The 22,562-nt window shown below is 39.3% G+C and overlaps 1 protein-coding gene and 1 long non-coding RNA gene across 7 annotated transcripts in view; both read left to right on the top strand.

The window, feature by feature from the left end:
• RAPGEF4 (Rap guanine nucleotide exchange factor 4) overlaps positions 1-22,562 on the top strand; it is a 219,104-nt gene that overhangs the window by 96,131 nt on the left and 100,411 nt on the right. The window lies entirely within an intron of this gene.
• On the top strand, positions 717-21,333 carry LOC122458119. The gene is made up of 3 exons (XR_006277998.1): positions 717-1,130; positions 14,234-14,241; positions 21,299-21,333. It is a non-coding gene; the product is annotated as an uncharacterized LOC122458119 (long non-coding RNA).

The following is a 22,562-nucleotide window of genomic DNA, read 5'->3' on the forward strand; positions in this document are numbered from 1 at the left end:
TGGGATACTAGATGGATGGGATCTGAGTTACCCAGGAAAGAATTTTCTGTAGTATCTGGCTGGTGAATCTTGCCCATATGCTCAGGGTTTAGCTGATCGCCATATTTGGGGTCGGGAAGGAATTTTCCTCCAGGGCAAATTGGAGAGGCCCTGGAGGTTTTTCACCTTCCTCTGTAGCATAGGGCACGGGTCACTTGAGGGAGGCTTCTCTGCTCCTTGAAGTCTTTAAACTATGATTTGAGGACTTCAATAGCTCAGACATAGGTGAGGTTTTTCGTAGGAGTGGGTGGGTGAGATTCTGTGGCCTGCGCTGTGCAGGAGGTCAGACTAGATGATCAGAATGGTCCCTTCTGACTTTAGTATCTATGAATCAATATTTTTAGTTTATTATTCCTTTAATGTGTAATGTTATGATTATTTAACATGTTATATAATAGATAATCGTATGTTAGAGTTAATTTGTAGAGTTTATAGAAGTAAAAGACTGATCAGTATTCAGAATAATCATGTATTAGACATAAGTAAAACAAGCTGAAATGCAAGAACCTGTAGGCTGAGGGCTGAATGATTTTAGCTTAGCCATTTTAGGCCTTGGTGATGTAAAATGCTGACAAAAGTAAATGACCAACAAATAACCCAATGCTCTAAGATTATGGAAAAAGAGGTACCATCTGGTGATATTGCAAAAGTCTACCCGGAAGATTAAATTTTAAATTATAAAATGCTATAACAGCAAATATCGTCTCCAACATATGTCTTAACCACAGGATAAAGGTGATACAGCAATGTTAATGAGAACCTACACAGCCTATCCCCTTATGTTTCATGGGGATACAGACCAATAAAATAGAGGGTTGACACTTTCATGTACATGCACAGAATGCAGGTATAGACAGAATCACATTCTAAAAAAGGGGGCTCAGAGCAGACAATTTGAGCTTCCTATGGGAAACCTCCAGCAGGAACCCCTCCTGTATCAATCCATAAGAAGGCCATCAGACTCTAACACCATCTAAGAGGATGTGAGTATGTCTGTAGTTATAACTGGTACATGGATATATTTAGGAATTGTATATGCTATGACATTTATAACTTTGTTGGTAACTTTTTAATAAAACTACTAAAAGATAGTGAACCTTGGTCTTGTGATTGTGTTACTTGCCTATGGTTTCATGTGTTCCTTATGCTCAAATAAATGTGTTAGTCTCTAAGGTGCCACAAGTCCTCCTTTTCTTTTTGTGGATACAGACTAACACGGCTGCTACTCTGAAACCAGAGAGAACTCTATTGAACTTAAGACTGTAGCCGCCAGAGCCAAACTCACTGTGGTATAATAAACATTAAATAAAATAAAAGGCTACACATGATTTCCACAGGGTTATGCTCAGGTATACCTGGGAATAGAATGCAGAAGTCCAGATGCATAGTCCTCTGTTCTAATCATTAGACGATGCTCCTTCCCACTCAAATGACTAATTACTTAGCTTCTTTGGGCCAGATCCTCACTTGGTGTAAATCAGTATAGGTCCATTGATCAATAAAACTGTGCCAATTTACACCAGCTAAGGATCTGGTCTGATTTACCTATATGTAATGGAATTTGCTTTTATCGATGAGATTTTAAGATGTTAGACAAATTAACTTGTTTATAGGATCAGATAGAAAACAGTGAAAATCATATCTAAAAGCTATTAAGGTTTCTCATGAAATCCAGAAAGTTACTGTTGCAAAATTTTACAAAGTTGGAGAGACTGCTATAATTAAATGGCATTTTACATGTAATCAGATCAGGTAGAATTGTGGTGATATTTGGTAAAAAAACAAAAACAAAAAACAAACCATGTGCTGTATTCTAAGTGGAAACATGATATGTATATTCATAGCACTTCTTCAGACACATTAGCTTTTTCTTTCCCTTGTTATCAAAGGAAAACAAACAGACTTCATAAACAACAGTTACCATGCTATGTGCTCTTTTAAAAAAAAAAAAAAAAATCTAAAACCCCAAAACCCTTTCAAATGCATTACATGAGAAACATTCTTGTCTTGCTTTCAATATTACACTGGCATTTTTTTTGCTAAATACATACTATAAACATTGTAATTTTAAAATTGTGCTAGAAACGAGTATCTTTGGCAGAACAATTATGTAAGAGAGATTTAAACCTGAAGGAAGCATTTTGTGTCTTTTGATTAAACCTTTCTTTGAGGCCATTTCATAATTACACTTGAGAATTGGTGGATAATGCTGCTTTCTCACATGCAACTCATCTGATTCCTCTTGTGCCTCATAATGCACAAAAAGCGTAGACTCTCTTGTAGCTTGACGCATGCTGTCATTTATTTACTGCATATTCGATACAAAGACTTTCTTTGAACAGCGAGTGGATACTTGATACAAAATCTGTTAACTTGCTCTGTCAGTCCTGAGTCACTATAGGGAGGAAAGCTAATAAAAATAGATTGGCATTTTGTTCATTTGAAATTGAGCCACCATTTAGATCAAGAAGCATTCTGATATTGTATTATCATTGGCTTCCTCTTATACTGTCTTCCAGAAAGAAGAAAATTCTTATCCCAGTGTATCAACATACTTGCTAGAAGTATTAATAATATTGTAATTTTTTTGCTGTCAGTTACTTTAAAGAAAGTATGTATGAAATTACTTGACTGAGAGGCACTATATATCTTGGAGATTACATCCATGAGTGTATAAGAATGTCCACTTATATGATTTATTACAGCAATAACAGACAACAGAAGACTATATGCTCTTGACCCTGAACTCTATACCTCAGGTGCCCAATCCCTTCAGGAACCCGAGAAGTGTGACTGTAGGACAATAGTACCTAGTGGCAAGTGCCTTATTGCTGCTCTAAAATGGATTCTGGGTATAAAAAAGAAAAAAGGACTAATGAAGACTATAAAAATAAATTAAAAGTCTCTATGCAGAGAGTCAAGTTCAGGAGATTCTAGCCAGTCAGGTACAGCACTATAACTGCATGGGTAAAACTCATCATAGTCACTTAGGTCACTCTAATTCCTAATGCTAATTTATAATAATATATAGACCCAATCTCCAAGTCCATGTAAGTTGCAATTAGTGTAAAAGCAAAAGTGGGAGAGAGGGAGGAGAATGATGGCTATCTGTCATCTTTACAACCCTCTGATCCTGGGTTGTTGGGCAGTTGAGCCCTTGATGCAAGTGCAGCTTCAGGGCTTCTCTAAGTTGCACCCAGCTACTCCAAGTTACATCCAGCTGTAAAGATAGCAGTGCTCTGGCTGCTCCACCGGTCCCCAACTAGTTTATCTATACTTGGGCTGTGATAGGGTTAATATAGGGCTAACTAATCCTAGAGGACTTCTCTATACAATGGAATCTCAGCTAGCCAATTAGGTCAGCTTCAAGTCTGAAGCATCACAGATGTAATGAATTTGGATCTGGCCCTGTCAAGGTTCCTTCCCCATTCTGAACTCTAGGGTACAGATGTGGTGACCTGCATGAAAACTTCCTAAGCTTACTTTTACTAGCTTAGGTTAAAACTTCCCCAAGGTACAAACTATTTTACCTTTTGCCCTTGGACTTTTGCTGCCACCACCAAACGTCTAACTGGGGTTTTTATTAGGAAAGAGCCATTTGGAAACATCTTCCCCCCCCCAGAATCCTCACCAAAACCTTGCACCCCCCCTTCCTGGGGAAGGTTTGGTAAAAAACCTCACCAATTTGCATAGGTGACCTCAGACCCAAACCCTTGGATCTTAAAAACAATGAAAAAGCATTCAGTTTCTTAGAAGAATTTTAATAGAAGAAAAAGTAAAAAGAATCACCTCTATAAAATCAGGATGGTAAATACCTTACAGGGTAATTAGATTCAAAACATAGAGAATCCCTCTAGGCAAAACCTTAAGTTACAAAAAGACACAAAAACAGGAATATCCATTCCCTTCAGCACAGTTTATTTTCTCAGCCATTTAAAGAATTCGTAATCTAACGCATATCTAGCTAGATTACTTACTAAGTTCTAAGACTCCATTCCTGTTCTGTCCCCGGCAAAAGCATCACCCAGACAGACCCAGACCCTTTGTTTCTCCCCCCCTCCCCAGCTTTGAAAGTATCTTGTCTCCTCATTGGTCATTCTGGTCAGGTGCCAGCGAGGTTATCCTAGCTTCTTAACCCTTTACAGGTGAAAGGGCTTTTCCTCTGGCCAGGAGGGATTTTAAAGGTGTTTACCTTTCCCTTTATATTTATGACAGGCCCTATAATTTTTTTGTACTAACATGCATAGGTCCTGAGTTTTCTTTTTTCTCGGAAGTGTTCCCCACCTGCTCCACCACAAGGCCCCGCCCCACTCTGCCCCTCCCCTGAGGCCCCGCCCTCACTCCACCTATTGTCACCCTGTTCCAACTTCTCCCCAAGGCCCTGCCCACCTGCTGTTCTATGCCCTTCTCCAAGCACCTCCCCCGAACAGCTGTGGCTGGTAGGTGCTGAGCGCCCACTATTTTTTTTTCCAGGGGTGCCCCAGCCCTGGAGCACTCACGGAGTTGGCATCTATGCTAACATGTATTTATTCATAGATTCTAAGGCCAGAAGAGTCTATCGTGATCACCTAGTCTGACCTCATTTTGCACAGACCATAGAACTTCTCCAAAATAATTCCTAGGGCAGATATTTAAAAACAACAACAACCTATCTTGGTTTAAAAATTGTCAGTGATGAGAATCTGCTACAACACTTAATAAATTGTTCCAGTGGTTAATTACTCTTGCTCTTTTAGGGGAAAAAAAAAAGTGTGCCTTATTTACAGTCTGAATTTTTCTATCTTCAACTTCCAGCCGTTGGATCATGTTATACCTTTTTCTGCTAGATTCACGAGCCGATTATTAGATATTCCTCCTAATACTTATAAATTGTGATCTAGTTGCTCTTTAACTTTCTTTTTGTTAAGTTAGACTTGAGGAGCTCAATTTATCTATCATTATAAGGCATGTTTTCTAATCCTTTAATCATTCTTGTGGCTCTTCTCTGAACCCTCTCCAATTTATTAATATCCTCCTTGAATTGTGGGCACTGAGACTGAACACAGTATTCCAACTATGGTCACACTAGTGCCAAATATAGAAGTAAAATAACCTCTCTATTCCTACTTGAGATTCCTCTGTTTATGCATTCTAGGATTGCATTAGCTCTTTTGTCCACAATGTTATCTACCATGACACCCAAATCTTTGTCAGTCATTGCTTCCTAGGATAGAGGCCCCATCCTGTAAGTCTGGCCTACATTCTTTGTTCCCAGGTGTATAAATTTACATTTAGCTGTGTTAAAATGCATAATGTTTGCTTGTGCCCAGTGTATCAAGTGATATAGATCATTCTGAATCAGTGACCTGTCCTCTTCATTATTTACCACTCACCAATTTTGGTGTCATATGCAGACTTTATTGTTGATTATTTTATGTTGTGTGTGGTTTTTTTTTTCTTGAAAAGCATCACTTTTTGAAAATGTCTTTACTTGCTAGGACAATAATTAGTCTGAATGTGTGGAACACAGAGTGTACATCAAGAAAGGATCTCCTGGTAGCAAAAATATAGGCACTAAGTCATTGTCTTAAGAATTCCGTGATATCGTTAGAAATTGTTCCGATAGACAAATTCAGCTCTGGATTGAAATTTCTCCAAAATATGATTATATTTAGTTAGGGGGCTGTGGTGGAGACCATTATACAAAGAGGGGACTGTGATGAAGTTTGGGTCCAAATCAGAACTTGCTCAAAGTTTAGGAGAGCTGGGATTTAATATTTTGGTTGAGGCCCATCTGTCGTTTATAAGGTATAGATTCAGGTTTTAAAATACAGAGAAGTGCACTAATCTAGGTAGGTAAACACCACTGCCGTTGTACCCAGAAGGTACAAGCATCGTTAGTGTCTTTGTAATTTAAAAACTCTCTGCCGAGAATCTAAGTGAACAGTTCATACTTACATTCGGTAGTGGTAGTGGTGGTTCTGATGTGTGGAGTAAAAGCTCATTGAGGCAAAGGAGTGATGTGACCTATCCAAGGTCAGACACTGAGTCTGTAGCCAAGAAAGGACTAGAACTCAGGATTTCCCGAACCTAAAGCTCATAAGTCTTCCTCTAGGAATATACGATGTGTCTTCATTAAATACAAGGAAGATCTTATGATTAAGAAACTGAACTGGGGCTCAGGCAATCAGGGTTTAATTCCTGACTCTACTATTCTGTGACTTTTGGCAAGTCACTAAGATCAATGGGCTAGGTTTTCAAAGTATTTAGGCAGTTAACAATGCAGATAGGTGCCTATGGGATTTTCAAAAGCACCGTGGCATCTAGTTCCACTGAGATCAGGAAAGTGATTTTAGAAAGTGGCCACTGATTCTGGATGCCCAACTTGATAGACTCGGGGGCCTATTTTCCAAAGGTTCTGAATATCCACAGTTTCAGCAAAAGTAAGTGGGAGCTTCAGATGCTCAGTACATTGCAGATAGGGTAACCGATATTTAAGGGTCCCAAATCAGTGGCCATGTTCAAAAATTTCATTCCTAATTTTTCTCTGTTTCGGTTCCTTATCTGTAATGTGATTTTAATACTCTCCTACCGCATGGGGATGTTCTGAGGATAAATTCATTAAGTTCCTTTTGAAGATGCAGTTCTACACTGTTGCCTGCAATAAATCGAACTAATTTGTATTAAAAAAATCCCTACTTATTGTTTCTCTTTCTCCTAACCTCTGTCTTCTTGCCTCTGAGTTCCTCGGGGGAAATTTCTCTTCTTGTCTAGAAAGCACCCAGCATATTGTGGGTATGATCATAACATAAATGATCATTAATGTTCAGATACTATGGTCATCGGGGCCATATAAATTCCTACATATGTAGGCTGAATGGATGTTATCTGGAACTCTTTGTCGGAGAAATTAACAGGAAAAGAAATGGAAAATATTTCCCATCCTAATATATCACTGCAAAATCAGAACTTCATCTTGCTTATTGTACTTGTCTCAAAGGGGTCTTATGAGGATGGATTAGTTCATATTCATAATGTTCTTTTGAAAGTGAAAACAAGCAATATATACCCTAAGTATCATACTCATATTGGTGTGTTAATCTTATTGAAACAATATGAAATTAAATATGTACTATGCTACTGTTTTTTGTTTTTTTTTCAACCTCCTGTCTCCAAAAGCTCTTAATTTCCTTTCTGTGTATTCAGTAAAGTAGTGTGTGCACCCAGTGCTGCTGTTTCTTGTATATAAATATTGTTACTGCTTGGCTAATCAGAGTTCAGCATCCTAGGGATATTCCAGTTGTGAGTAGAAATTGATGATGGAGTCTGGTATTTTCTTTGGTGCAGTCTTGTTTATTTACAAGGAAAGTAAAAGTCTTGCTTCTCCAAACACAGGAGGAACCAAAGGCCAAAAAAGTAGTTTCTTCATTTACAGGCTGTACCTTCTTCTCAGCCAGCATCCCCAGACCAGAATCTCTCTCTAGATTTCTCTCAGGGTCACATCGTGCTTACAGGCTTCTGCTTGGATTTCATCTTTCTCTGTCTCACTGTAGTTCTGTGTTCCACTTTCTCTCACACATACACTCCATTCTCCCAAACTATACTCAGCAAAACACACACTGCCCACATAGTCCAAACTCCTGGGTCTGTTCACATAACCCTTTTGTCCTAAGTGGGGATGGTGATAAATTTATCCATATCGTTACATTAATTAAAGGGTGCATTCACCCTCATAAATCTGTGAGGCTTTAACTCAACCCATAACAAGGTTTTCACCAGCTCATGACAGTATCATCTCTAATGCTTTTCTTCCAGTGGGTTTGGAATAAGAACTGTTAGGGTTCATATGACACAGGTGACAAGCCTTCTCGGGCCGCCTGCTGTGGCATGTAGATTTTCCTATTTTTTCATATTATTCTGTAAAAGAAAAAAGATTCTGCATAGATATGTTTTAGCAAAACATACAAATAAAACGGAGCAACAAACAACTGATTTGTTGACTGGGCTAATACCATTTTAATTAGAAAATGACTGATTACTGTATGTGCTATTGGCTGTGAGGAAGATAATTTAGGGCACAACCTAGCTCCCATTGATGTCAATAGCAAAAGTTCCATTGACTTCAGTGGTGCAGAATTAAGACTTTAATGTGTGATTAAAATGATTTTCTGCCATGATGCGTAGATGCTGTGCCCCCATCACTCATGGGCCTCTGCTCTGGGTTTCTGGGGGTTTTATCACATCAGTCTGGACTTAAGAAGTTCATCCCTGTGGCTGAGCCCCAGATAGTCCATCCCTCTCTGGGTTTGTCAATAAACACAAATGAACATCCCACAGGTAGATTGGTGGGTCAGAGTGACAAGAGACCTCTTTCTTCAGAGGGCTTCCTGTAAAGCCCTGTATCTAGGCTCATAGGCTAGTATCAAAGAATAGTCCCATCATAACTGGATCCACAGCAGGTCCTCCCTCCCTTCAAGGATGGGTTGCTGGGCAGCAGGCAGCTGAGGAGCCCTTGCCTTTAGCCAGGTCTTGCTCCTGGAATTGAGGCCTGGAAGATCTGCTCTCCTCAGTAGTCCACTACCAGCTGAGCTCCTCCCTCCAATTCTGACATCTCCTACAGGTGCAGTGGGGAGGGCCACTTGAGCCCACGTTAGCTCATTAAGCCTGTATTGCCCAAGATGGGGTTTATATACCCCCTCACAATGCCCAGAAGAAATGCTCTAGAAGAGCAAACTCAGAAGCTCAAAATAGGAGTTTCACTTCCTAGCTATCTGTTTGTCTAACTCAGCATTTATCAATATTTTTTGATCAAGCACAATTTTGAAATATATGTTTAAGTGACTCTTAGAATAGCAAACCAAACTCATTAATGCAAACAAGTTCCATAGACAGCATCTTCCAACTAGCTATCTAAAACTGACTCCCACCTGATACCATGAGCACACCAGTATTGGCCTATCAGACTCTAGATTTTGGGATGGTGGTAGGGCATTCTTCCTGGAGCACCCCCAGCTTTTGAAACTGATTCCCTTATTGGTAAGTCCAAGCCTGCTACTTGGTGTGGAGTTCCCTCACCAAATTGATTTGCATAGCTACTACTTTGTCATCATGCATCCAGTACACTATCTAGTGATAATGGTGAGGCAAGGTGACCTGTGAGTGATTTTTTTATCTATCTTAGAGTTTTATACTGTCATCCCCGCTGTTGTGTCTGAGCTCCTTCTATGTAAATTCATTGGAAATAGCAAAGTCCCTAGCTGACTTTGTGTAGTCTCTGACATTTCTACCTTTTGAGGATCAAAACTCTGCTTGGTGTAGGACTTGTTTTCTTTTAAAATTCCTGTTTTTTGTTGGTGCATAAGGGTCGAGGGGGTGGCAGTGTTGTGAGTGTCGTTCATATGGTGGAAAGGCTTTTTCAAAGAGGAAGGTTTTGCAGCATTTCTTACAGAAGGTTAGATTCCAGTTTCACCTGATCTCCTCTGGAAGATTGTTCCATAGCTGGATCCCCCTTACTGAGAATGCTTTATGCCTACCTTTCATGTGCCTCATTGTGGGTTTTGTTGTTCACTTTATTTTAAAACAAAAAAAAAAATTTCACACTGACCTCAGTTATCTATGCAACCTTGTGTTCATATAGCTGTCACCCTTGCCTTCCTCCTAACTCCACCAATTGTTACACCCTCACTTTCTGCATCTTGTCCCTAATTACACTGTCAGCTTTTGCAGGCCAGGCCAGCCCTTTATTCTTTATGTAGAGCACAGCACAGTGGGGGCCCCCTTTTCTGTTTTTGGGTTCCAATTGCTTCTGTTGGGTGGAAGGACAGGTTTTATGTCGCACTCTTTTCCTTTTGTTCCTTGGAGAAAAGAAGCAACAGTGAAATATTCAGTATATGCACCCTGAGATGTGGTTAGAGCATGTTTTACAAATCAGTATCAAATGAGGTTCTTCTCTTTATCCTAAACTATTTTGTGAATTGTTTTTCCTATTTCTCTTGTTTTGGTTTTTTTTATGCCACATTTGGATTCTGATTTAATTTCTTTTTGCTGCTGTTTTTTTCATTAAGAAATCTACAGTGCTTCCTTATTACTGTGACCATCTGCATATCACTAAATGCCGTTCTGGTCTTAACCATGACAGATCATAGTGAGAATGAAGGCTGATTAGAAGAAAGGAAAATGGAGTGACCATTTTGTGATTATATAATGCACTGTGAAAGGAAAAACCCATTAAAAGAAAGAACACAGTACTACAGTACAGACCCATTTATACACAGCTGTCGGGAGTCAAGCCATCATGACCACGTGTTAACGGACCGCGGGTTAAGAGGACCATGCTGAAAAAAGTGTTGATGATTCACTTAGGGAAAAAACGCCATTATTTACTGCTCTTTCTGGCTCACATTTTTTTCCTTTCTTGTGAAGTCTGTCATTCACTGCAGATGAATTATTTCAATATTTTCCGCATTTTGCTCCTTCATAAAACTTACAACAGTTTCTACAGCACTAAGGGCTTCTAACTGATCGAAATTTTGACCTTTTTCAGCAACATCCTCACCATCACTTTCGCGGTCATAGCCTCGCAGCCTGTTAATATTTCTTCCTCAGACAGAAATTCTGAAGTCGGGCAATCTTCATCCATCTCCAGCCACTTGGCAATGATTTTCGGCGACGTATCCAAACTAAAATCTTTTATCATTTGAAAGAGAAGTTTACCTTTATCCTCTTTTGTCTGTGTGCGTGTTTGTAGGACGTCGTCTTCCAAAAATCCTTCGAAGTCTGGCTCTGAATCAGTGCCACTGCTGGAGTTTTCTGAGTCTGAGCCGTCTTTGGCAGAAAAGGCATCACTGAGAGCCTTCATCCAGCAGTTTTCAATGGACTTTTGTTTTACTCTGTCCCAAGCTTTTTTAACTAACTAAATAATTTCCTTCATGTTTAACTTTTTCAGGAATTCAGAAATGCCTGAAGATGTGCATGACATGATCGCTGAAATCAGCTCCTGTTGATAATTGTTTTTAAAATTTTGAATAATGCCCTGGTCTAAAGGTTGAATTTTTGATGTTGTGTTGAATGGTAGGTATAGCACTCAAATTTTTCCATCGCTCAATACCAGTGATTCGGCTGGAGGATGGGCTGGACAATTATCAAGTAGCAAAAGTGCTTTGGCTTCGAGTTTCTTCGACCACAGATGCTTACGAACAGCTGGAACAAAGCTGTTATGGAACCAGTCATCGAAAATGTGTCTCGTCATCCAAGCATTTTTGCTGTTAGCATATATTACAGGCAGTTTGGCTCTACTGAGGTGATTTAAAGCAGCGAGGGTTATAAAAGGGGTCAACGAGAAGAGGGGCAAGCTTATGAGCTGCCCGTCTTATTACTACAAAAAAGAAGAGTCGCACAATCTTTTATCTTTTTAAATCCAGCTGTTTTCTGTGTCTCGTAATTAAAGGTTAACGTCTTATCAGGTAGCAATTTTGCAAATAAAGCTGTTTTATCACAATTATAAAGTTGTTCTTCGTGGTAGTCTTCATGTTGTAAAATAGATTTTAACTCGGCGGGAAACGCATTCATGGCCGATTCATTGGCTGATTGGCTTTCTACAGAAATCGATACCTGCGCTATGCCATGATGCTTTTTAAAACGACTTATAAACCCCTTGCTGGCTTGGAATGATTCATCCCCCGTTAAATTTCCAAATTTTGTCGCTTGGGCTTGAAGAATTGGCTCACTTAGCAGCATTCCTTTCAGCCTTTCCTGAGCAAACCCCGTGCGCATGGCTTTGTCTACTGTGGGTTTTGCTGAATAGCGCACATGTTTTTACTTGAGCCCCGCGGCAGAATCGATATTTTGTACAAAGCCATTCAGTTTAGATTCATTTTTTAGTCATCCTCGGAGAGTAGATTCGGCAATCCCAATATCTTTTGAAACTTTGGCCTGGGTTTCTCCGCTATTTACTCAATCTATTGCAACTAGCTTTTCTTCTACAGTGTAGGAATGCTGACTCTTGCCTTCTGCCATTATATTAGGCCTACAGTTAAAATTTTCTAATATAGTATATATATTACTATATAACTACTATATATTATATATCTCTCTAGCATGACAATGACTAAGCATGCGTGATACGTCTTTATCAATATCGGTAAAGATGTACAATACGTTTCCGCTCCGCACTTCCTGTCGATTTCTCTGTCAGTGAGTTAGTGAGCAAATCTGTAGTGCTACATAGCAAGTTCCTGTACCGCGTGTTAACGAGTCTCGCATGTTAAATAGGTAGCATTGGGAGGCATGGCACTACTGCGTGTTAAGCGGATTCGCGCATAAACGGGTCGGTATTGTACTTAACTCGGAATTCTTGTCCGTACTGGAATACCAACCCTTGCTACATCCATGTTCAAAATTTCTCAAAATGTCAATTTTAGCTATGCTAGCCAAATGCTTTCAATCAGTGTTGTAGCTGGCATGGGTTGATGCTCTTGGCCAAACTACCCTACAAAAACTGACCAAAGTAATTCTTAAAATACATCTCTATTGTGTTTGATCCATCCCATTAAAATAGGACAATTTATTATCGATAGGTTAAATGCATTCTGGTGAATGTTATGTTATTTTTTATATGAGCATCTTCTCAAGCCGTCAAAACTGATACTTTTTTTTCAGATTTCTCTTGAAGTTCTGAACTCCTATATTTCTAAAAAAAAATCCCCTATGCCCTGCATTCTTTGCCCCATATATTGCATTATCACCTTTCCTTAGAACTTGATGTTTTTGCGATGATGACACATTGTAAAATCATACATAATACACAGTAAATGTATAGATTAAGCCAGTGATGGGAGAACTTTCAGAGGTTTTGAGCAGTATCTTATGTGGATGTTTATCTGGACCTATAAAAACCTCCCATCTGGCCTCAAAGCCATCTCAGACATAGCCAGTCTTAACAGGCCTGGGTTCCTCCTACTTGTCTGGTTCCTTGATTCACTCTCTCATGTGTGAGGGGTACCCGTAAGCATCCTTTCCCCAATAGCACCATTAGGGGTAGATGGCAGGCCTGTTCCTCCATTTGGCATATTTGTGGGTCATCTCACCCTTTTCCCTCTCTCTCTTCCCATGTTCCCTGAATTCCATTCACTCTCCATGGTGTTTGTTTTTCTCTCCTTCAGCCACCTGTGGCGTCTCTTTCTGGGAAACCCAATTCCTTTCAGTCTGCTTATCTTAAGATTTTCCAGAGCATCCATCACCACAGGATGTTGATTCTTTCCATGTAAATTAGGTATGCATGGCAAGGCCCCTACCTGATTTCATGTGTTTCTGCTCATCTCCCTTCTCTAGTAAAGGAGGCTCTGCTTAAGTTATACATTTTTTTGCCTTTCCAAACCTTGCCTCAGTGAGTTTTCCCTCCTTCTTCCCAGTCTCCGAGACCTGCTTTCTTTTCTTGCACCCTTTTATGATGGGGATTGAAAATGCTATTGGGGCTGGGGAGAAACATGTGAAGCTGCCTACAGAGAAAAACACTTCAGGTAGGCTGAGAGCCTGCGTCTAGTCATGCTGTTTCGAGCTGCACAGCAGTAGTGAGTGCAACAGCTTTAGGAGCTCAAATGGATAACTACAGTATAAATTAAATGTTTTCAGGCTGAGGAAGTTGCCTGGGTGGACTTGAGACAGAGGTCAAAAACTTGGGACTGCCCCATCCAAATCAGTACGGTTGGCAGTTACTTTGTAGGTTACAGTACAATTTGGCTCTATTCATATGTTACAACACAGTTTAACTGCAACCAGATTTAACCACCATTGTTAATGTTGGTTGCTTTGTAGGGTATAATGATAATACTTAGCATCTATTTACTCATTTACATCTCTAGATTTTGAAGCCTTGAGGCCCAATACTGACAGGGCTTTATTACAGACAAACACATTAGAAGAAACTGCACTTCAGACTGCTCTCATAGGAGGATTCAAGCATGGTTTATCAGCATGGCTTCTAACTATGAATGCAGATGGCACAACCATGCTAGGGCTTAACCGTGGTAGTTAACTTCAGTGGTGCTATAATAGTGACTGTGTTTTTGGTGTGGAGCCCAAGCATTTCAGGATCCTCTTAAATAATACTTATCAAATTTTTTGAGTTGTTTGTCAGTGTCACACTGTTCTCCATGCACTGGTCAGATCAAGGCATGCACACACAAATTGCAATATAATTGTACAGTTTGTACTTAAGTGTTTTGGGTTTTTTTGCTTTGATTTTCCTATAGCATATTGGGGTTTTGTAACAACATTGAGAGATATGTATAAACTGCTATTAAAGCTACTCATGTTATAATTAAAGTAATATTTTTAAAAAATCATTCAAGAAAAGATAATTCAGTGATCTGCACTCGGAGGAAAACACATTTATATTTGCTTACTTGCACTTACCAAATAAACTCATTTTTGTTAGATATAGTTGTCGCAGAAATTAGCTTCTCATTGTGGGATTACCTATCAAAAGAACTGATATGATGATATAAGGGCTTCAGATGGCAGATGGTTTTTATGAGAGGTAAAAACTCAAGGTGAAGTCTTGTCCTATTGAACTCATGATGGGGTTTGCCATTGGTTTCAATGATGATAGGATTTAACGCACAGTTTTCTTCCAGCTGAAAACAAGCTTGTTGAGGAACATTTCCCTGTTTGGGAGTTGTAAATATGAACACCAATATTACACATCAGCTCACTCTGTTGATCTCTAAGGCTCTTGTGAGACCCCTATGCACCATTTAAATCCTACTGAAGTCCTATTTTTGGGATTTAAGTGCTGCATAGACCTTGTGCTGACTCTATGGAATTTCACTCTATAAGAGCACAACTTATACCTTCCACTTCAGCGTGACTTTCACTGGATACTTTATATAAATAACCTGTACTTAATTACCTCTCACTTTTGTTCAAACCAGCCCTCTTTTTCATAACATTCAAGCACAGGCCTATTAAACATGTACATAATCCTAACAAATTTGGAAGAGAACATTGTCGTCGTGGAACAAGAGTTTGGTTCAGAGAATGTTACAAACCTCTCCAATACACATTATTACCTTTTTTACATGCTATGCAGGTGAGGAGAGCAGAAACAATTGGGCACATTACAATAATAATACTTGCAATGCTTTCAAAATGCTTTCCAAACAAAATGCCCCTGTTAGGTATGTTGATGAATGCCTTTCCACCCCCTTTTATACATGTGGGGCAAATAGAGGCAGAGGTGTTAAGTGACTTGTTAAGGAATAGGGATGGAGTCAGTGTCACAATGAGATATAGGTTATGTAATGTACCTTGGGCATGATGATTGTTAAGGTTGGATGAAGAGTTAGGTCTCTTTACTGCGCTGTAGTGGTTATATTTTAGATAGTCATGTGATCAAGCTATGGTCATTCTTCCAAAAATTGACATAAATCAACACAGTATGCTCACATAGACGGCAAATCAGCTGCTGTCTTTTATTTCCCCAGCTGCTGGTACCAATATACATTTGGGGAGCCGGGACGGGGGGACGACGTATTCAGGCTACTCAGTCTTCGTCTACCCTAGTCAACATTACTACTATTGAAAAAAGAGCAATATAAATTTTTCTTCCATAACTATATCCATGCCACTGGGATCTTGAGGTGGACCAGATCCTATACTCCATTGCTATCTTGATGGATACAGAAGAGCATGAACATTAATAGAGAGTAGGATTTACCCAACAACTGTTATGAAATATAACAACAATATCATATTTACTATATTTATATTACCATCGTACCTAGGAGCACCAGGCAGGGATAGGGATCCTTCGTGCTAGACAGGAGACAGGATATGATCAAATATATATAATTTTGAAATTTGAAAATACATACTTGATTTTTTTAAACTGTGTATTTTCATATAATGCCAACTGTATGCCCATCTGTCCTTCATCTTATCCATAATTAAGGGGCTGATTTCTTATAGGTGTCTCAGCAGAAGAGCAATATGGAGGAGGAGTAGATGGGGGGCAGATCCTCAGGGGATATAAATTGCCACAGGCCCATTGAAATCAGTGGGCCTGTGACACATTACACCAGCTGAGGATCTGTTCCAGGAAGGGCCAAATGGATCAGTTCAGAGAGGGGCTCCATGTGTTAGACAGTGTAGTGTAGAAGGCAGCCCATAGATGTTTGTCAAGACCTGACAAATGCCAACCTCATCTAGTGGTACCTGTAGCCATATGCACATTATGTATGGTGCGTACCATTGGCAGTGGTGAGGAGGAGTGGCACTGGTTGTCCCACGTTCAGGTTTGGCCCTGCTGGCCCTCCATCATGACCAGTGTTGGCAGAGCCAAAGCTAAGTGAGTGGTGTTGCAACCTGGTGCAGGGGGGCAGCAGCGCCGCTCACATTTAGAGGAGCTGGCAAACCCAAGTGGCACTGCAACTGCTGTGTACTAGATTGCAGCACCACTCACTCAGTTTTGACCCCGCTGCATATAATGCTGGAGAGCTGGTGGGGCCAAATCTGAGAGGCAGTGGGGCAGCCAATGCTGTTCCTCCTTGCCACTGCCATGGAGCCAGCTTCTACAACATGGCCACTCTATCATTAAAGTAATATGTGTAGAAAAAGGAACTGCACCTACCTAATATCAAAAGGAACCCTTTTATATCCAACAGATTGAGGAAATTGTTCCAGAATAGCTTCCCCCTGTGAGAATTGGACCCTGGCAATATTGTCAGACTTGGTGAGATCTAAGGAGTTCTGCTGAGTTAGTGCTGTGCAGGAACTGAAAGGATGACTATTGTCAGAAAAACGATTATGTTAAAACAGCACTTTCCGACTCAATAGTTCTGCTCTGTGTGTGTTTTTAAGTCGTATCTGTTGACTTCACTGTTAAAAACATAGTTTTACAATTGTTAGCACTCAAGAACAGCTTGAAGAGGGAGATAGATATTGTTCTGCTGCATGCATCATTCAGAACATTTACAGCTAGGTTGTGATTTGCAGAATCTTTACAAGTGATAATAGAAGAGGCAGAAAGAACACAGCTTGATTTTCAGATACTGGGTTAAGATTGCAGCCAGGGCACTTAGAGAAATCATCATCTGATTTGTCTATTGAACAAATTCAGTATGAAGATCATTGAGAGAGAATATATATGGAATCCTATAATGTTCTTTTTATAAGTATTTCTACTTGAACTGCACTTTAAAGATATTTAGTTGTAACTTGCTTAGTATAAGTAAATGATTTATGCCACCATTTCAGAAGTGTAGTGAAAGAATACATGATGTAAATAGGTCATTTGTTTTCCTTTATATATTTTTTCTGCCCTCATTTTAGCATGCACAATCCCCCTCAAATTCATTTACTGAGTGGATTCCTCTAGGAAACAGAATTAAACATGCTGAGTTTAGAACTAGAGAGCTGCATGATGTCATTTCTATTATTTAAATTAGATGGAGCAGAGTAGAGCTGAGTAATTTGTTTAATCATTGCTCATGCATTAATTTCCTGGGAGCTGATTTTTTTACAGTGCACTTTTATCTAGAATTTATATCTCTTAGCCACATCTCTTATTTGGCATGATTTCAATGAGCTGGGCACATTTTTCTTCTTGACTTAAACCCAAGGAGATTCTGTGATTAAGCAAATTCTGCACACAAAGATTTTCAAGCACAGTAAATTGATTTAAGGAGGAATGTGGCAGAAAAAATGTGTCCCCAAGACACAGAAGTGAAATAAAAGCTAAAGCGAATTTGTTTAGAACCAAGCTGAAAACATTTTGGAAAGTGGTAAATAAACAAGGAAAAATGTGCAAGATTTACTTTTGTGTGTACATGGTACAATATGTACTGGGTTAATTCTGGGATCAGAAGTCAACTGACTTTTGGCCTTGAGGTTTTGTGGGTAGCACTGACATATTTAGAGAACATTTGAATACAAAAATGTCTGCTTTGTACTTGTCTAATAAAACATTTTAGTATCACTTTTTATTCATTCTCTTTCTGCACTTCAGGAAAAATATGTTTATCTTTACTTGTTGCCTTATTATTTTCATTTAATTTAGTCTCCATTTTCCTTTCTAATTTTTTTAAATTATTTTAGAAAATACTTGAATTTCATTATATTGGCTGCATGGTAGATATGCTAGTATTTAGGAAAATATAGTGTATTTTAAAACACTGTCCAACACAAATCATGTATGTATATAGTTTATGTACCTACCTTCCTTTTGTACTGACATAAAAATACTTCTGATTATCCCATAGTACAGTGTATTCGCTCCATAACTCGTGACTAAACATTGAGTACTTTGATATGCAGTGTGGTGACAGAATAATGTGAAATACTTATTGTATCTTATTTTATTACCATACAATAGCTGCTTTGTATTTGTGAACAAAGTTCAAACTATTTTCATTAGGTTCTCTTGACTGTACGTCACATGGATACTACCGGAAGATGGAATTTTTATTGGCCAATTGGATTCTGTTATGATGCTTGCTGTTTAATACATGTCTATAAGTAATGGAATGACAAAGATTAATCCTCCCCTTTGGAGATATGAGAAAAATTAAATTTAGACAGATATTTTTCAAAAGCATATTTTAGAGTGAAATCCACACAAGAATCCCTATTTATTTCTTACATGCCTGGGTTACTTCCTTTGCCACTGCCTTGAAGCCCCATTTAAGGGAGCATCAAGCATGTAGTGTGAACAGTTTTTTGTGCTGGAATCAATTTTGCTGTAAAGATCAATTTTTAAATAAAGTCTAAATTGCTTAATCAGTAGGTGAAGTTTTGGACCGTTGATGCTGAGGAACCCGAGTTGCTTCACTTCCTGAAAGTTTGCCCTTATCTGAATAGTTTTTTCAGGTGCTTATCAGCACTCCAATTTAGATTGGGTTAACATCTGAATCAGTCATGGCAATAATAATAGTGATATTATTGCAACCTCAGTCAAGGATTTACTTTCCAATAATAAATAGCCTTTGGACAAGTCCTTTTTATGTCATTCAATTAAGTGGCATTGACTTGCAGTGTGCGGGGTTTTTTTTCTATTTGAGCTTGCACTTACACTTACTAATTACCTTAATATACTGAGCAGGCAATATCTTAAATCGGAATCATGCCAGTGAGTTTTCTGCAAGTCTCAGAACATAATATTGTACAAATGTGAATGTGTCATATGGATGTTTTCTTTAGGAACATGCATTGTATAGAAAGTGAGAAAATGCCTCATGTTCCTGCATAGCTTTATCATAATCTGCTGATCAATGCAATGTTATCACAGAATACGCAGAAATGTTAGGCCAATTATCCAAGACTTAGGTCTGCCTTTAGTCCAATGAAGAGTGACCTTCGGAACACAAAGAATACTAGCCATATGGTAAAATTTTGTTTTTGAAAAGAATGATCTGTGCTTGGTGTTGCATTAAGTCCCCCCCGCTTACTATATCTCGTTTGGCTATTCTCCATCATTCAGTATAGTTTGGGAGAAAATTCAGGTTCTGCATGAACACAGGAAGTAGCAACTTATATGATATAAGTTATGATATTACATATCATATAAACCTGAATCGTTCATTTTACATGATACGAGCAGTATGACCAAAGCTCAGAAAAAGCAGTTTTGAGGGCATCAGTGCTGATCAAATATTTATTGTATTAAAAAAATAGACAACTCGGGCTAGATTTTTGAATACGATCGGGCCCTTTTGTGCCATTCAGGAACCAGATTGTGCTTGAAAATTGCCAACAGAGAATTCCCCTGATGGAAAGGAACTCCCACTGACATAAAGCTGGTGGAGCCAGTTCCACCAACTCCAGTATAGAGCTCCACTCCGCTGAGACCAATTGCTAGGGGGCTCCAGTCGGGGCAGCACTGGCATAGATTGATCCACCACGTTAAAGAATTGTAACCAGCTCCTGTTGCTCACCTGTACAGAGCTGAATATAGCTGACTAATATAAAGTAATGAGTAAATCTGGAGAAGATTTCAAAGACTAAGAAAGATACTTGGTTGAGGATTTGATATTTCATTTCTGAACCTATAGACTGGGTTACACACACACACACACACACACACACACACACACACACACACCAGCCCCCCACCCACCCCATTTTTGAACAGTTGCTTCTCTGCTGCATCCTTCCCTTGCCAGGGCTGGCCAGCAGAGAAGCAAATGGGGCAGGAAGGACCTTGGAGGTTTGGGATTAATGGGAAATACCTTTTCTAAACTCCACAGATCTTCAGCCAGGCAGACAGAGCAACTCTCCCTCCATGGCCAGTTCGGTACCCATTGGCTTCTATCCAATACCTGAACACTGTATTTTTTGCCTTTTGTCAATCCAAGCAGCAGTAATGGTTCCTGTTTTGGTGCATAATGTGTGGCTCATACTGGAATGAGGAACATACCATGTAGGGTTACTGTTCCCCAATTCCTTTCCCCTGTGATGTATTCACCTCTTTGTTGATTAGAGCTGAGCTTCTTCATAGTTCTTGTGGAACAGACAGAGGCAGCTATGTGCAGCAGAATTTGCCATCAGCATGACCCCTGTTCGCAGGATTTTTATGGCTCTGCTTCCCTTTACATATTATAAAGCAATGGGGAGGGGGAGCAAATATAGGATCTTTTACTTAGACATGTCGTTAAATATCAAATGATTTTATTTGTAGTTTTTGTACTAGTTTGCTTGTAGTTTGCTTATGTGTCCTTTCCATTCTTTTGCTTCAGAGGTTTGCAACAGAAAAGGGAAGGGAGTGGGTGCTAATTTAGCACATTTTATCCTCCAGGCATCTCCAAAGAGTTCACAATCACTGTCCTTCCAAATAGCATTGAATGAGCTTGAAAAGAGTTTATGTTGGCACTAAAAATAAACAAACCTCTTTTTAAAAACTGTTATGTAAGAGTCTTTGCCAAATTATGTTAATGCTGTGGAAGGAAATCTAGTTATAATAAAAACATAATTTGAAACCAGCAGCCAAATAACACTGAACACAATCCAACTAACAATGTGTGTGGGATGCTCTGAAAAGCATGGCTTGTGTGTGTCTTTAAAAACTGTAAGCATGTGAAAATTCACTAGCATCATACCCCCTGACCTCCCATTCTGAAGAATATGTTGTCCTCCTTAGTTTTCCCGTAATGTTTGCATTTTAAAACTCTCCTTTGCTTAAGGAGATAAAAGTGTCAGGTTTAATTTTCTCAACTGCATGGACATTATGTAAGTGCTCTGGTTAAAAACTGTAAGAAAAAATAGTGTCTTTATTATTGCTGGGTTTCAGAGTAGCAGCCGTGTTAGTCTGTATTCGCAAAAAGAAAAGGAGTACCTTAGAGACTAACAAATTTATTAGAGCATAAGCTTTCGTGAGCTACAGCTCACTTCAGATGCATCCGATGAAGTGAGCTGTAGCTCACGAAAGCTTATGCTCTAATAAATTTGTTAGTCTCTAAGGTGCCACAAGTACTCCTTTTATTATTGATGCTAATCTTCAGGGTCCTGAATTTGCACAGAAGATGCAGGAAGGGTCTAATCTATAAACTGTTGCATCATGGAGTTTGTAAATCGTAGATTTAGAAAGTGTAGGTCACTTAGTGTAGCTTGAAAACCTGCTGTCATGTTGGTTTTACAGATTTTCAGGGCTCCTAGTAATGAACAGGCTGCTGGTGATTTGAAAGCTACTGTTGCCTTTTGTAAGACACTTTTTCTTAGGGCTCGTACCACAAATGGAATGCATTCTAAAAAATCTTATGTAAATATTTGGTTCTTTTAATCTGCAGGATCATTGCAAATGTTCCCAAACAGAGCACTTTTGTTTATCGCATTTTCTTTTTATTTACAGACATGGCAGTAACAAGCTAGGTCTTGCATTGAATATTGTATTTTCCTCATTATCTCAGCTTTGAAAGTTGGTATGCTTGGGACTCCATTACTCACCCTGATATTGTGAATCTTTACGCAGCCTATTCTTAGCAGACACGCTTCCTCAGCATGGGATAATCTAACCTCTCTGTGAGTAAATGTCCTTTGGCATTAAATTTAACTGAGGGAGGCTCCCTTTTAGTTACATTGAGTCACAGTCACCCAAAACCAATACAAAGTGGCATGAATTGCACCTCCTTGTGGCAGCCTGAACCCCAGGTGGGAGGATTATTCTGACAGGAAAGCACTGATGATACTGATGCCTGCCTTCTCTTGAGCTTTCTGCTGTGGGGGCGAGGACAGCTTTAGTTTCTACTGAGGCCCCTAAAGTAGTTTAGAGTAGAGATTTCTAAGGGGAGGCAGTGAATCAGTGCCTCCCCTGTAATGTTGACTTTACTGCATTACTGTACTGTTCCCCTGAGCAGGCCCACCCCAGTGCAATGGGAGGGTCTTCTAGTGGCATAAATCCGACTATCTGCCTTTCAAGCTTTGTGTCTTGTTTGCTGTGGCTTCCTCTGGAACACTGGGCTGCATGTGGCTATGGCTGCACATAAGCAAGGAAGATAGTGAATGATTTTCCAAAGTTTAAGCATTGTGAACCCAAATAATTAAGCAAATAATATCAG

The sequence above is a fragment of the Dermochelys coriacea genome, chromosome 11, assembly GCF_009764565.3.
Source record: "Dermochelys coriacea isolate rDerCor1 chromosome 11, rDerCor1.pri.v4, whole genome shotgun sequence".
NCBI classification, from domain to species: domain Eukaryota; kingdom Metazoa; phylum Chordata; order Testudines; family Dermochelyidae; genus Dermochelys; species Dermochelys coriacea.